This window comes from Anabrus simplex, chromosome 1 (genome assembly GCF_040414725.1).
Source record: "Anabrus simplex isolate iqAnaSimp1 chromosome 1, ASM4041472v1, whole genome shotgun sequence".
Lineage (NCBI taxonomy): Eukaryota > Metazoa > Arthropoda > Insecta > Orthoptera > Tettigoniidae > Anabrus > Anabrus simplex.
This window is the reverse complement of record NC_090265.1, coordinates 53,542,948-53,557,547: the sequence shown is the minus strand read 5'-3', so window position 1 is coordinate 53,557,547 and position 14,600 is coordinate 53,542,948. Positions and strand designations below refer to the sequence as shown.

The 14,600-nt window shown below is 41.6% G+C and overlaps 1 non-coding gene across 1 annotated transcript; it reads left to right on the top strand.

Moving 5' to 3' along the window:
- The first annotated feature begins 1,675 nt into the window (after positions 1-1,675).
- Positions 1,676-1,747, top strand: TRNAA-UGC (transfer RNA alanine (anticodon UGC)). The gene has a single exon. It is a non-coding gene; the product is annotated as a tRNA-Ala (tRNA).
- The last annotated feature ends 12,853 nt before the right edge of the window (positions 1,748-14,600 follow it).

Here is a 14,600-nt window from a genome sequence, read left to right as displayed (position 1 = left end):
GAGCAACTACCTGAACTTGAAAACCATGAACATTGATATCAAAGTTTAATCAATATCTCATTACTTTCTACTACATGGATGATGTTGAAAAATAAAACACATTAACTATAAAAAGCAGGAAAAGTTATTTCTGGCATAGCTTCTCACTAGAATGATAACCAACAATAAAATGAACTAAGCAGAAATGTGCAGATGTTGCTTTCTAACAGTGCAGTCTCTATGTCGAAAAATATGCAAAGGCAATAATTGATTTTCCCTTATATTTTGAACAAACGATCATGTTACTATTTTTTCAGGTTGTGTTATGATGCAGATCATCGAAACGATTCCATCGATATCAAAAACTCCATACTTTTATTTCTCCAGATACTGCCTTTTTTCTTTAGCACGCCAGTGAATATACTTTCTATAAAAACACGCGTGTGGAAAAATCGTTCCGATGTTCTAAAACTCTGTGTGTCATCAAGGAAATGGTATTGAAAGAAAAACATTTTAGAAAAGAGGGGATAAATGTTCTTACTGATTTGAGGAAGGTATGAGACTCTAATAATAAAGTGAATTTAAAATATATGACGATACATAACGAAGGAAAAATGGGTCAAAGAATTGAAGACATCATTTTTAATCTTGCTATGAGAAAAGACGTTGGGAAAGAAAGAATCAATGAAAGTAAGGAACTGTATGGACTGTATCGTGATTGACCTATCTAAGGCATTTGATAGGGTAGATCATGGGAGACTACTGGCAAAAATGAGTGCAATAGAGCTAGACGAAAGAATGACTATATTTTTGAAAATAGAACTCAGAGAATTAGAGTAGCCGAAGTGTCATCTGACTCTGTAATAATTAAGAGGGGAATTATTATTGGACATTTATGTTTTGTTATATATACAGGGTGAAGCGAAATTCGCGCATTCGGAAGTCGCAGCGGGACTCCTCACATGCCAGCAATAAAGAAATGTCTCTGACAAAAGTTCGTCCTGCGAATATATCCGGCAGAAAAATAACGTTGAAAAGTGGCAATCGGCAACACTGTAACCACATGTAGGGCAACTACCTCTGTCAACACATCTTGGTTGTGCTGTACAGTTGGTGCAGTGGGTAGAGTTTTGGGTTACCATGCAGTTGGTCGAGGGTTCCATCCTGGATTGAGGCGCACTTTTTAGGTGCTAATCACCATCGGACATTACATACTTTAATACAGTAAGACACCGTTTCTTAGGTCACGTGTATCCTACATTTACAAAATTTAGTAACGCTGAACATTTTGTAACGCATCTAGTAGATGAAGTGGTGCGAATAAATTCACGCCCACGACGTGGAAAGGGCGTCTTTCAAAGCTGACCAATGAAAACGAATGTTCGTGCATTTCTAGGATCGTAGTATGTAAGTACAGATGGTTTCTACAGGACCCGCTGTAATCGCTGTTGACGATTAAGATACCAGGTACCATACCACCTGGACTACACTTACGAAATAAAAAAAACATACGCCTCAAGCCAGGATCCACACCTCGACCTCCTGCATGCTAACCCAATACTCTACCCACTGCACCAACTGTACAGCACGACTACCACGTGCTGACAGAGGTAGTTACCCTACATGTGGTTACAGTGTTGCCAGATTGCCACTCTTCAACGTCCTTTTTCTCCCTGATATACTCGCAGGAGTATGAGGGGATGTAGCTCAGAGGTAGAGCGTTCGCTTTGCATGTGGAAGGCCCCGGGTTCGATCCCCGGCATCTCCAAAAGATTTTGACGGGTCCGCCTCTGTGGTGTAGTGGTTAGCGTGATTAGCTGCCACCCCCCGGAGGCCCGGGATTGATTCCCGGCTCTGCCACGAAATTTGAAAAGTGGTATGCGGGCTGGAACGGGATCCACTCAGCCTCGGGAGGTCAATTGAGTAGAGGTGGGTTCGATTCCCACCTCAGCCATCCTGGAAGTAGTTTTCCGTGGTTTCCCACTTCTCCTCCAGGCGAATGCTGGCATGGTACCTAACATAAGGCCACGGCCGCTTCCTTCCCGCTTCCTTCCCTCTTCCTTGCCTATCCCTTCCAATCTTCCCATCCCTCCACAAGGCCCCTGTTCAGCATAGCAGGTGAGGCCGCCTGGGCGAGGTACTGGTCATTCTCCCCAGTTGTATCCCCGACCAAGAGTCTGAAGCTCCAGGACACTGCCCTTGAGGCGGTAGAGGTGGGATCCCTCGCTGTGTCCGAGGGAAAAGCCGACCCTGGAGGGTAAACAGATGATGATGATGATGATGATATATTCGCAGGACGAACTTTTTTGAGATACATTTTCTTATTGCTGGCATGTGAGGAGTCGCGCTGTGACGCCCGAGTGCGCGAATTTCGCTTCACGCTGTATAAATGACATGAGTAAAGAACTGTAATCAGAGGTGAGGCTTTTTGCTGATGATGTTATTCTGTATAGAGTAATAAATAAGTTACAAGATTGTGAGCAACTCCAAAATAACCTCGATAGTGTTGTGAGATGGACGGTGGCCAATGGTATGATGATAAACGGGGATAAAAGTCAGGTTGTGAGTTTCACAAATAGGAAAAGTCCTCTCAGTTTTAATTACTGCGTTGATGGCGTGAAAGTTCCCTTTGGGGATCATTGTAAGTACTAGGTGTTAATGTAAGGAAAGATCTTCATTGGGGTAATCACTTAAATGCGATTATAAATAAAGGGTACATATCTCTGCACATGGTTATGAGGGTATTTAGGGGTTGTAATAAAGATGTAAAGGAGAGGGTATGTAAGTTCCTGGTAAGACCCCAACTGGAGTATGGTTCCAGAGTATGGGACCCTCACTAGGATCATTTGATTCAAGAACTGGAAACAATCCAAAGAAAAGCAGCTCGATTTGTTCTGGGTGATTTCCGACAAAAGAGTAGCGTTACAAAAATGTTTCAAAGTTCGGACTGAGAAAACTTGGGAGAAAGGAGACGAGCTGCTCGATTAAGTGGTATGCTCCGAGCTGTCAGTGGAGATATAGCGTGGAATCACATTAGTAGACGAATAAATTTTAGTGTTTTTTTTAAGTAGGAATTTGAGAAAACAAATTAGGGCAAATATTCGTTTATAGGCAGAGGAGTTAAGGATTGTAATAACTTACCAAGGGAGATATTCAATATATTTCCAAATTCTTTGAAACTAATTTAAGAAAAGTCTAGGGAATAACATATAGGGTATCTGCCACCTGGGCGACTGCCCTAAACGCAGATCAATAGTGATTGATTGATTGGTTGATTGAAGGGAAGAGGGAGAACATTTATAGTACTTGTTTAACGTCGCTCTATGACGTAGAAGGGTCAGGTAATGCAAGAATTACGTATGTAGTGGCCATGGCCATAATTAAGGTTCAACCTTTGCATTTGCCTGGTGTAAAAATTGGAAACGAAAGTAAAAGTACATTTTCAGGGTTACCAGCGGTAGGATGCACATAAGGAAAAGGGAAGATTCAAATCTGAATATCTCATTTTCATAGAATTTCCAGTGATCTCGTCATCCCGCATGACCAATCGCCGATGGCGATAATTTACGATTACATCTTCTTCAGAAAAAGACGTCGAAGGCTCTACTAGGCCCAGACGCTGGAGCTGTTTACGTGAGGCGTCTGTCGTATATTTTCATTTAAAAACAACACGTTGACATTTTAACGCCATTTCATATACAAAGTAGTCGGAAAAACACGTGAACCGTGTATATGAGAGTTAGGAGATTGGTCGTACTGATAAATAATTCTTAAAAATTATACGATATTGCGCACTGTTTTCGCTTGATCAGCTGATGAAGTTAGCGGGCGAATTGAAATGGGCTTTGCGAGCAGGTCTAAATCTGCACGAGGCTTAAGGCCGACTCGATAGCACTTTTATTTTTTTATTTTTTTATTTTTTATTTTTTTACGTCGCACCGACACCAAAACCAAACCACATGGCATTACAGCCCTTGAAGGGCCTTGGCCTACCAAGCGACCGAAGGCCTGCAGATTGCGAGGTGTCGTGTGGTGAGCACGACGAATCCTCTCGGCCGTTATTCTTGGCTTTCGAGACCGGGGCCGCTGTCTCACCGTCAGATAGCTCCTCAATTCTAATCACGTAGGCTGAGTGGAAATCGAACCAGCCATCAGGTCCAGGTAAAAATCCCTGACCTGGCTGGGAATCGAATCCGGGGCCTCCGGATAAGAGGCAAGCACGCTACCCCTACACCACGGGGCCGGCTCTCGCACCGACACAGATAGGTCTTATGGCGACGATGGGGCAGGAAAAGGCTAGGAGTCGGAATGAAGTGACCTTGGCCTTCATTACGGTACAGCCCCAGCATTTGCCTGGTGTGAAAATGGTAAACCACGGAAAACCATCTTCAGGGCTGTCGACAGTGGGGTTCGAACCCACTATCTCCCGAATACTGGATACTGGCCACACTTAAGCGACTGCACCTATCGAGCTCGGTTGATAGAACTTATGGAAGAAAAACTTCACCAGGCGAGAGATGTGAACGCGGACCTCGAAGCTGAGAGGATCGCGCCATAGCAAGTGACCCACGGTGTGTTTATGTTTGGTGCTGATTTGTCGGCATAACTCTCAAGCAGGTATTAAGCCACATTTAACAACACCACCTGGCAAAGCCCTTTTGAATTCACTCTTGAAGCGACTCATTGGCTAACTTGAGTAGCTGATAAAATGCCAATGGCACGTGATATCGAATTACTCTTTTCAAATTATTTTTTCTGTATGACCGACCTTCTAACGTTCATATACACGGCTCACATTGTTTACGACCACTCTATGTTCATTCGCACAGTTTTAAGCAACTGTCAACATTTTCTTGAACAATGTTGAATGGTGTGAGACGTTGTTTGTTTTTATAAGAAGCTACGATTGCAGGTTCAAGTCCACGAGGCTCCTGTAGACGCGTCGTTCTGCAGATGTACTTTCTGGTTTTATTTATTTTATTGAGTTGGTTTACTCGTGCTCATATTTTCTACAGGCGTTTACCCACTATTTGCCTTATATTTGGACATTTTTTTAAAGTATGCCAAAATTCATCAGTTTTCAGTTACAAGACTTTCATTTTTTTTCATTTACGGTCACATTTGAATTATTTCTGGTAGATCTCGTCGGGTGAAATTTAGGCTAGACCAACACCTTTGAGGGTCCGAAAGGTCACTTTTCACTTTTTTGATGTACTACACAAAGTCCTTTTTGAGTCAGTTTTAAAAATTCGTTGATATCTATAATACTTCCCATGTTATGACCTAAGGAATGCAGGGTCGTCACTCACTTTAGAATTTTAAATTCAAGAAGCTTTCCAACACTTGAGTGAGTTTGTCGCTCCGCTTTCTGAAAGACATGTTTTTTTTAAAACTGTATCCCTGATGATACCCGGAGTTTTCAAGATGCTTGCTTAAAGATTTGTACTCTTCTGCGGTGGGTAGATAAGAATAACCCATAGTACAGCTAATAATAATCGTATGGCCTCAGCTACCGTGTGCGGACATTTCAATCTGACGCCATCTGGCTGTCTGCTCGTCAATTTCGATGTTCCGTTTTACTCAAGGCCCACTAGATGGCAGACAGAGTAAACCGGATCTCTCTTGGGCGACTATGGCTGATATTTAATGGATTTTGTCGGGTAAATACCAAATGTATCAGCAGAGATCTCTTACATGCCGACATCGTACGACATGGAGTGTCGAATGGACTTTCTTCCGCCCTTCAAAAATCCGACTGCCTCTGCCGGGTTTGAACCCGCTATCTTGGGATCCGGAGGCCGCCACTCTACCACGGATCCACAGCTGAAAATCTGTCTTTTAAAGTTTAATTTAAAACATTTTTAAAACTGAAAATTTGAACATTTTTTGGCTTACAAACAACTCGATAAAAATTATTACTTCAAATATGCTAAGGCCTCTAGGTACAGTAACGATAAGCAGATTTTGAAAAGTATCCTTAAAAATATTGATATTTAAAATGTTGCAAGAAAAATGGCTGTGTGTACATTACCGTGCGATATTTACATTTATCATAATATTGAGAAAGAATTGTATATTTTTCTCATCAAATTTAATTTCAGTCACCCTTTCTGGTGATGGGAAAGAAAATATGTCATTAATTGTGCGTTTTAGTCGTTAAAGGTGTTGGTCACCCCTTAAATTATGCCTCATCGTCTCAGCGTGACATCTACACGCCAAACTATACTGCGCGGTATCTGACTTCCAACCACCAAAATTTACCTAATTGGGCGCCCATCTTGTGATGACGTCATGCTCATTACATCAGCTACCGTGGTCGAGTCTTGTGCAATCATACTTCTGTTTTAACATAATATATAAATCATTCCAGTTCGTGTAATACGTTTTGAGCCATAACAACTTTCTGGGTTACATGAAAAAAGTCACATTGGTATTTGCCGTAGATCCTCGACCCCAATTTGTATGACGTTTCACCCAAAACTCTTACATCACGCAGACATGTAATCAACAAAATTAGAAATTCTGAATAGCGAGCGTGTGTAAGGATTCGGTGCCGCAAGATGCATGAACAACGGGACACTGAAGATTCTCCCATGGAGACAGACAGACCTTGGCCCCGAGCTCGACAAGGTTAAATGTCTCTTTGATATCTTAAACACAATCCTTGTTCACAGGCAAACTAGACGAGGTAAGCGTAATGACCACACTTCCGTCTCCACTTTTGATGGATGTTTTTATAATGGTCATTAAACAGTGTAATTGATTCAAATCAAGAAGAAGGACATCTGAAAAAAGTACTGCGAGCGGTAGGAATTTGTCGGGAACCCTTCCTTTATCCTTTCTTGAGTTCCACGATGCGGAACATTACATACTTATTGGATTTTTATTGAACTTGTTAATGCTCATAGCATATGGCTTTTCATGAGCAGAACCAGTACAAATCCTCATGAGTTTTCATGTGTAAATATGAGATATAAATCAATTTTGTTGAATATTATTGAAATTGAAATGGTCAGCGAATTAGTCTTCAGTTCGGTGGACTCAGGATTCGATACCCAGACTGACCGAGGATTTGAACTGTGTATGATTAATACGTTGACTTCGGGGCCTGGGTGTTTGTATTCATCCTAAAACTCTTATTCTCATCTACACACATTTATTTATGCCAGTTAATAGCATAGAGTACACCACTGTTTAATTCTACAACTTAACCTTAGGAAAACAGAGTTAATTAATTAATTTATTTAGCGTATGGCTTTACAGATACGCCAACGGCAGTAGCCGTGTCGAAACACCGGATCCCGTGAGATCTCCGAAGTTAAGCAACATTGGGCGTGGTCAGGAGTTGGATGGGTTGCCACGCGCTGTTAGTGGGGGATAAGGGAATGGAGGAGCGGAAAGGAACTGGTCACCCTACCGCACGTAAACTCCGGCTCAGGAACACCTCTGCTGAGGTTCGGACCTGCCTTCGGGCAGAATAACCCTTCCCTTACCTTTACAGATACAACTCACAATGATTCTGAAGAACAAACTATATATTTATATCTAGGTTATTTATATAGCTAACTGTCTCTGGAAGCCCATGAGCAAAGTCACTGATATCGACACTGGACTTTCTTGTTGGACATTCGCTGATAATGTGCAGGATGGTCTGCTTGGAGGCACCACAGTCGCAGTTAGGCGTAGGAATTCTTTTCCACTTGTAGTGGAAATCTGCGCAGTTACCATGGCCCGATCGTATCCTGTTAAGAGTAGACCAGGTTTTCCGATGAAGCTCAAATCCAGGTGGCAGTGACGGTCCTATGTTTGGCAAAGATGACTCAGGCCTAGTATCTTGTCTTTCCTGCCATTCCTTAGTAATGTTGAAGTTGGTATTCTTCAGTTCTATTGCAGTTCTTATTGGTGGATTTCGGGACCTTAGGCGATTCAGATGAACACCGGCGATGTCGTCATGTATTGGTAATTGGGGATTATTTATAAATTTCATAAATTCCCTGAGGAGAGCGTTTTTACGTCGAAGATTTGGTGGGGAGATATGGCTGAGAATAGGTAGGCAATATGTGGGTGTAGACCTTATTGTGCCAGTGACGAGACGCATCGTGGTGTTGAGCTGCGTATCTATGAGGTTGGTGTGAGGGCTATTCAGCCAAACAGGAGCACAGTACTCAGCAGCCGAGAACACAAGTCCCAAAGCGGTGCATCGGAGTAAAGTTGCTGTTGAACCCCAAGTTGTACCACATATTTTTTGGATTACGTTGTTGCGAGTTCTTACTTTGGATTGGACGTTACGAAGGTGTTATCTAAAGGAGAGTGTTCTATCTAAGGTAACTCCTAGGTATTTAGGAAATCTATTATGTCTCAATAACTGATTTCCAATGTACACCTGCAATTGTTTGTTAGCCATCTTGCTGTTCAGATGGAAGCAGCATACTTCTATTTTATTGACATTAAGTGTAAGTCTCCACAATTTAAAGTACTGTACCAACACTTTTATGTCGTCCTTTAAGGTCATCTAGGATTTCTCGAATGTTGTATCTCTGGTAGCAATAGCCCAATCATCAGCATATACAAATTTTCTTGAAAATGTGGCAGGCATGTCTGAGATGTATAGGCTAAATAAAATTGGAGCAAGAACAGAACCCTGTGGAAGTCCATTATTTAGTGATCTTTTGGTGATTACAGTATTCCCCATATGCACTTGGAAAAGTCTTTGGCTTAGCATATTATTCAAGAGCCGGGCAGTCGTCCTACATGGTATCACTTTCAGAAACTTTCAGAGTAGGCCGTCCTTCCAGACTGTATCATAGGCTGCTGTCAGATCAATAAAAGCCACTGATGTCTTAATCTTTCTCTGATAGCCTGCTTCTATGTAAGTTGTACGATACATTATTTGGTCTGTAGTGCTTCTGTTCGGTCTGAATTCTGCCTGTTCCACTGGGACTTTCTCGAGGATCTCTGGGCCAATTCTATTGAGAAGGAGCCTTTCTAGTAATTTATATGTCACACTAAGCAGAGCAGTAAGTCGATAGTTCTCTGGTTTATCGCTGGCTTTGCCTTTCTTCAAGATGACTATGATCTTTGTTTGTTTGAACAGCTTTGGCAATTGTCCACTCTGTAGGATGTTCGTAAAGAAGATTGACAGCCATACTCTAGCTCTATCCCCACAATGAGTGATAAATTCTGGATGAATACCATCCACACCTGGTGCTTTGCCTGGCTTGATATCAGCAATTGCAATAGTTATCTCATTCTCAGTAAAAGGTCTGGAGTACTCCGATATATATGGGACACTGTCCTTTAGGATTTTCAGATTCTTCTTTATTCGTTTCGTGAATATCCCTGCTACTTTTGGATGTCGTGACTATATGAGATGCAATTTTGTTTGGGTGAATTTCTGAATTCATTCGTGTAATGGGTTTTCCATCCCACAGCTTCCTGAGAAGGGACCAAGCTTCACGACTAGATTTTGTAAAGTCAAGAGATTCAACTTTTGAAATCCACTTTTGTCTTCTTCCAGAATCTAAGCCATGTAAAAGTTGATCTGAAATTTCCTGATCACCAATATCAATGTATTGCTGATAAAGATTATCTGTTTCCTCACTCCATCCAGGGATATACTCTCTACGAAAGCCCCTAGGAATGTGCTTTTCTGCTGTAGAAATCACAGCTCCCACGAATCTCTCATATCCTGGGCGTGTTGGTGGTATCTTTCGCAAAACATTGTCAAGGTCCTCTGTAAAGGCAGACCAGTTAGCTTTACTGAAGTTCCAGCGTGTTCGTGGGGTAGTTGAAGCTATAGGAATCTGGATTCCTAGCTCATAGAGGACTGGTCGGTGCTGGCTATGAGGAAAGTCTGTGAGCACTTTCCGGATGTTTGGTAAGGATTTATCGCCTTTGTTTCTAGACACAAAGCATAGGTCAGGGCAATACTCTAATATCCATGCTGCAGATCTAAAAGTACCTCGATCATTGGCGTAAAAAACATGGAAAAGGTCATTAATTTCAACCCAACCCATTAGTGCCTCTCCATTGTCGTCGTTGGTTCTATAATTAAACTCCTGATGATGGCTGTTGAAGTCTCCTACATAGACAGCTGGGTGTGGATGCACATCCAAAACTTGACTAAGCCACTTGACATTGGGTGGTTTATAGATATTTGAGACTACAGTGTCACCTATTCGAGTAACAACAGTGTGAATATCCTCGCTTGTACTGGAAGAGGCAAGGTAGGCATTATCTCCGGTGGAGCGTACGTAGGTGGCATTACCATACGCTTGATGGTAGATAGCTCCCAGAAGATCATATCCTGGAATCTTTCCTCTTGTTCTCAACTGCTGATCATCTGCAGCATGGGTTTCTTGGGTAACTACTAAGTCAACATAAGAAAGTAGCAGTTTAGACAGCGCTTCACTCTTGGATCGGCTAATGCCTTCTATATTATGTTGGGAAATACGGACAGTAGGTCCCAGTCTCCTAGTAGTAGTAGTAGTAGTAGTAGTAGTTTGGTCCTGGAAAGGACCTTTGGATAGTGAAGCCATGTTCATTAATGTTGTATCTTGACCAGGAGAGAAATATGTCTGGTCGCCTGTTCGCTCTTGCTCTCTTAGCACCACCCGGGGATCACGTGTAGGGTACTTAAAGGTTAAACCTACGGACGTGAGCAACAATGGATCCCCAGGAAAACAGAATAATTGAAGTGTGGAAAACAACGAAATGGGTCCATTAACATCGGTGAGGTTCGTTTTTCTAAAACAATTTAAATATTTGCGATTAGTCATTGTTTCAGATTGTGATCCACTGCCAGATACAAGGAATAGAGTAAACGCAGCCTGGATGAAGTGGCGCTAATTTATGGGAGTCCTTTTCGACCGGATGATTTCGTTGTACTTCAAATCAAATATTTATAGAACGGTCGTTCGTCCTGCAGCACTATTTCAAGTGGTAGTACTAGCACTACAGAAATATGCAATAGTGAATACTTCACTCCATTTCGCAGAGGACTGGTGTCAAGAAGGTCTTTCAGAGGCAAAACTGGGTCAAATTCACATCAGTTGCCGTCCCTGGTAAATTAGAAAAAGCGTAGGAACATGACTATCCTTGGTTATAAAATGCCACCTTTGCAGACTAGAAGAGTATACACTGATAGTGTACAGTTTTCCCTTTCAGTATGTTGTCTGTAGTTGCAATGAAAATAAATACAAAATATTGAGCATGAAGCAAAAGACTTAATCGTTGTTTTCTATTATGAATATTAAATGTTATCTCCTACGTACCGGATGCTTCAGAAACATACTTTGCAGTTTGTTGGGTTTGCACACCGGGGAGGTGCATTCGCATGGAAAGGAAATTCACAATAACTATTGAACCGATGACCTTTGAGTCATAAGGAACCAGAGTCCCAAATTCATTACATGAGGCCCCATATGAATTTCAGGTCATAAGGAGCGCTAGTTGCATTTTATTTCTGACTAGATACGGCACGTGGAGAACAAGGGGGATGATTCTCATTCTCACGCTACATAAATTACGCCACCCACGCGTGTAGAATGTGCAGGGATACGAAGTAATTTGGCGGAACTATATTTTGTTAAAAGTCCGTTTTGAGAAGAAGTGGCGGCGAAACCTCTGTGGTAACCGGCAGGAAATAATGTGAAACAATTTGGTTGTTAATGGTAAAGAGTTTAGACCGCAAAAGCTCCAGAAAGAAAAGTGCGAGTTGCGGAGTTGTGATGTTAACGAAAAGTCTACTTGTCTACCACAATTCACTATGCGTAACGTCAGTCACATTTTGATGGGTAAATTTATTTTTAATCGGGGGCACCCTTGTAAGGGTCCACCTATACCTAATGATAAAGAGAATCAGGTGAAAGAGTTTTGAAAAAATGCACACTCCCTTGCCTTCTGCTAGTCAAATCGAGAAGGGAATTATTCATTACAATGGCACACAGGCGTTGGAGGAGGACCCCATTCCTACTGCCAGTTAAAGTCGATGTGGGCAGTACTGATTACAACAGCAGACGCCCTCCTTGTACTGTTGATTTGAAAAGTATTAATTACAATGGCAGACACACTCCTTCTAGACTGCTATAAATCGACTTAAATTAATAATAATAATAATAATAATAATAATAATAATAATAATAATAATAATAATAATAATAATAATAATGATAATAATAATAAATTAATAAATGTTCACCTTCATTTACAGAAAACTGCTGCTAAACGGTGCATCATATCGAAAAACGGTTTGTACGAAAATACGCCTCTGGCCTCATTTAGCGATCTAAATGGCTGGTCCTATGATATTTCCTCGTATCTCATTTATTTAAAGGTAAGATTGTTTTAGAAACGTTGAATAGGGTGAAATTTGTGTAAGATTTTCACACAGTGAATTACTTTTCTGACACTTATGCGACAGGTTCAAACATAGAATTTTGCTCACATATGGCTACTGTGTGGGCCAATATTCATGTAGAATTTGATTATCCCATCTTTCCTATAAGTGAATCAAACCATCAATTATACGTGTACAAAGTGCAAAATTTAGGTAAATCCAGAAATAGAGCCAAATATAACGTATAAGGGATAGAGATACTACAAAAATTCACAGGACAAATGTGGTATATCACTCCAATTTGAGCGGAGATTGTGCCTTCCGTTTTGTGATACGACTTACCGTTTATCCACCAAATACCCCGGAAAGAAGGTCTGCACCGTCATTAAAATTGCCTTCATATTTCGATATTTTTCGGGGGGTAAAATAATTAAACATCTCGTAAAATTTCCGTCGGTTACAGGCTAAAAGCTGTAATTTTGCCAAATTTCAATTTTCGAACTCGTCTGGGAGATTGTGCTGCCATCTTGATATTGGGAGGGGGTTAACAATAAGGACTTTCAGGAAACTTTTAAGCCCATGAAACCTATAGGTTATCGTTCTGGATAAATATTACCGACCGTGTTCTCATACAGATTTGAAACTCCCAGCGTGTCACCCTCAGATAATTTTGAGAATTTTAGACTTTTCTAGGGATCCTGATGTCATCAGCTTGTCTGCTACCAAGTTTTAAGTGTCTAAGATGCCTGGAATGGTCTCATTAATTCACGCCTGTTTTATTTTCTGCCTTAATTTATATATATAGTACAGTATATATAGATCGCGGCAAACTGACTTCCATTTATTAAATGAATTATATTTCACCTGCTTCCCTAGTGGTTCTAGGGGCGTCTTACTCCCACAGTACGTTTTCCAGGTAGTAAGTCATACTTGAAAGTCATACTGGAACATACAGGCATTCATTATCTCGGTCATTTTTGACAATTAATTTCTTCACCCTTTCTCACCCCCTATGCCAAAGGGGGCTGAAATTGGACTTTAAAAATCCGGAATGTTACTATTCATCTCAGCGACCCGGAAAACTATGGATTCGGCAGTATATTCGATTGTTATATTATCTCACTCCCCCCTCCCCGACCCTAACGGGGGCTAACTTCGAGTTTGAAAAAATCGGGAGTGTTACTATTCATCTCAGCGACCCCGAAAACTATGGATTCGACACTACTTTCGATTATTTGTATACCTAAGACCTCTCGCCCCACCCCTCTCGCCCCTTAGGGTTCCTGGGGTGTATTACCCCCACGTGGTTTGTCTCCTGATACTAAAAATCCGGAGTGTCACTACTCATCTCAGCGACCCCGAAAGCTATGTATTCGACACTATTTTCTCTTATTTCTATATATCACTCCCCCATCGCCCCCAGCACGAAGAGGGCCAAACATGGATAAAAAAATTCGGAGTGTTGCTATTCATTCAGCGAGCCCGAAAAGTATGGATTCGACACTAATTTCGATGATATTTTTATCCCACCCCCTCGTCCTCCCCCGCACCTAAGCGTTCCTGAGGTGCCCTACTCCCACGTGGTTTGTCTCCTGATACAAAAAATCCGAAGTGTACAATTCACCTCGGCGACCCCGAAAACTATGGATTCGACACTATTTTCGAACAATTTTAAATATCACTCCCCAATCCCCCCACCCTAAAGGGGGGTGAACTTGTACTTATAAAATATGTGCAGTCCCACTATTCATCTCAGGGACACCGACAACTATGGATTCAACATTATTTTCGATTATTTTTATATATCACTCTCCCAACGCCCCCCACGACGAAGGGGGCTGTACTTGGACTTAAAAATTCGGGAGTGTCACTATTCATCTCAGCGACCCCGAAAAGTATGGATTCGACACTACTTTCGATGATTATTATGTCTCAGCCCCTCGCCTCACTGCCCCTAAGAGTTCCTGGGGTGTATAACCCCCACGTGGTTTGTCTCCTGATACTAAAAATCCGGAGTGCCACTATTCATCTCAGCGACCCCGAAAACTACGGATTCGACACTATTTTCTATTATTTTGTATATTACTCCCCCATCGCCTCCACCCCGAAGGGGGCTGAACTTGGACATTGAAAAATTCCGGAGTGTCACTATTCATTTCAGCGAGCCCGAAAAGTATGGATTCGATACTACTTTCGATTATTTTTGTATCTTTGTATTTTTGTATTTTTGTATGGTGGTACATGCAGTCTCAGATGGAAACCGATCTTAGGGATCTCCAGACTT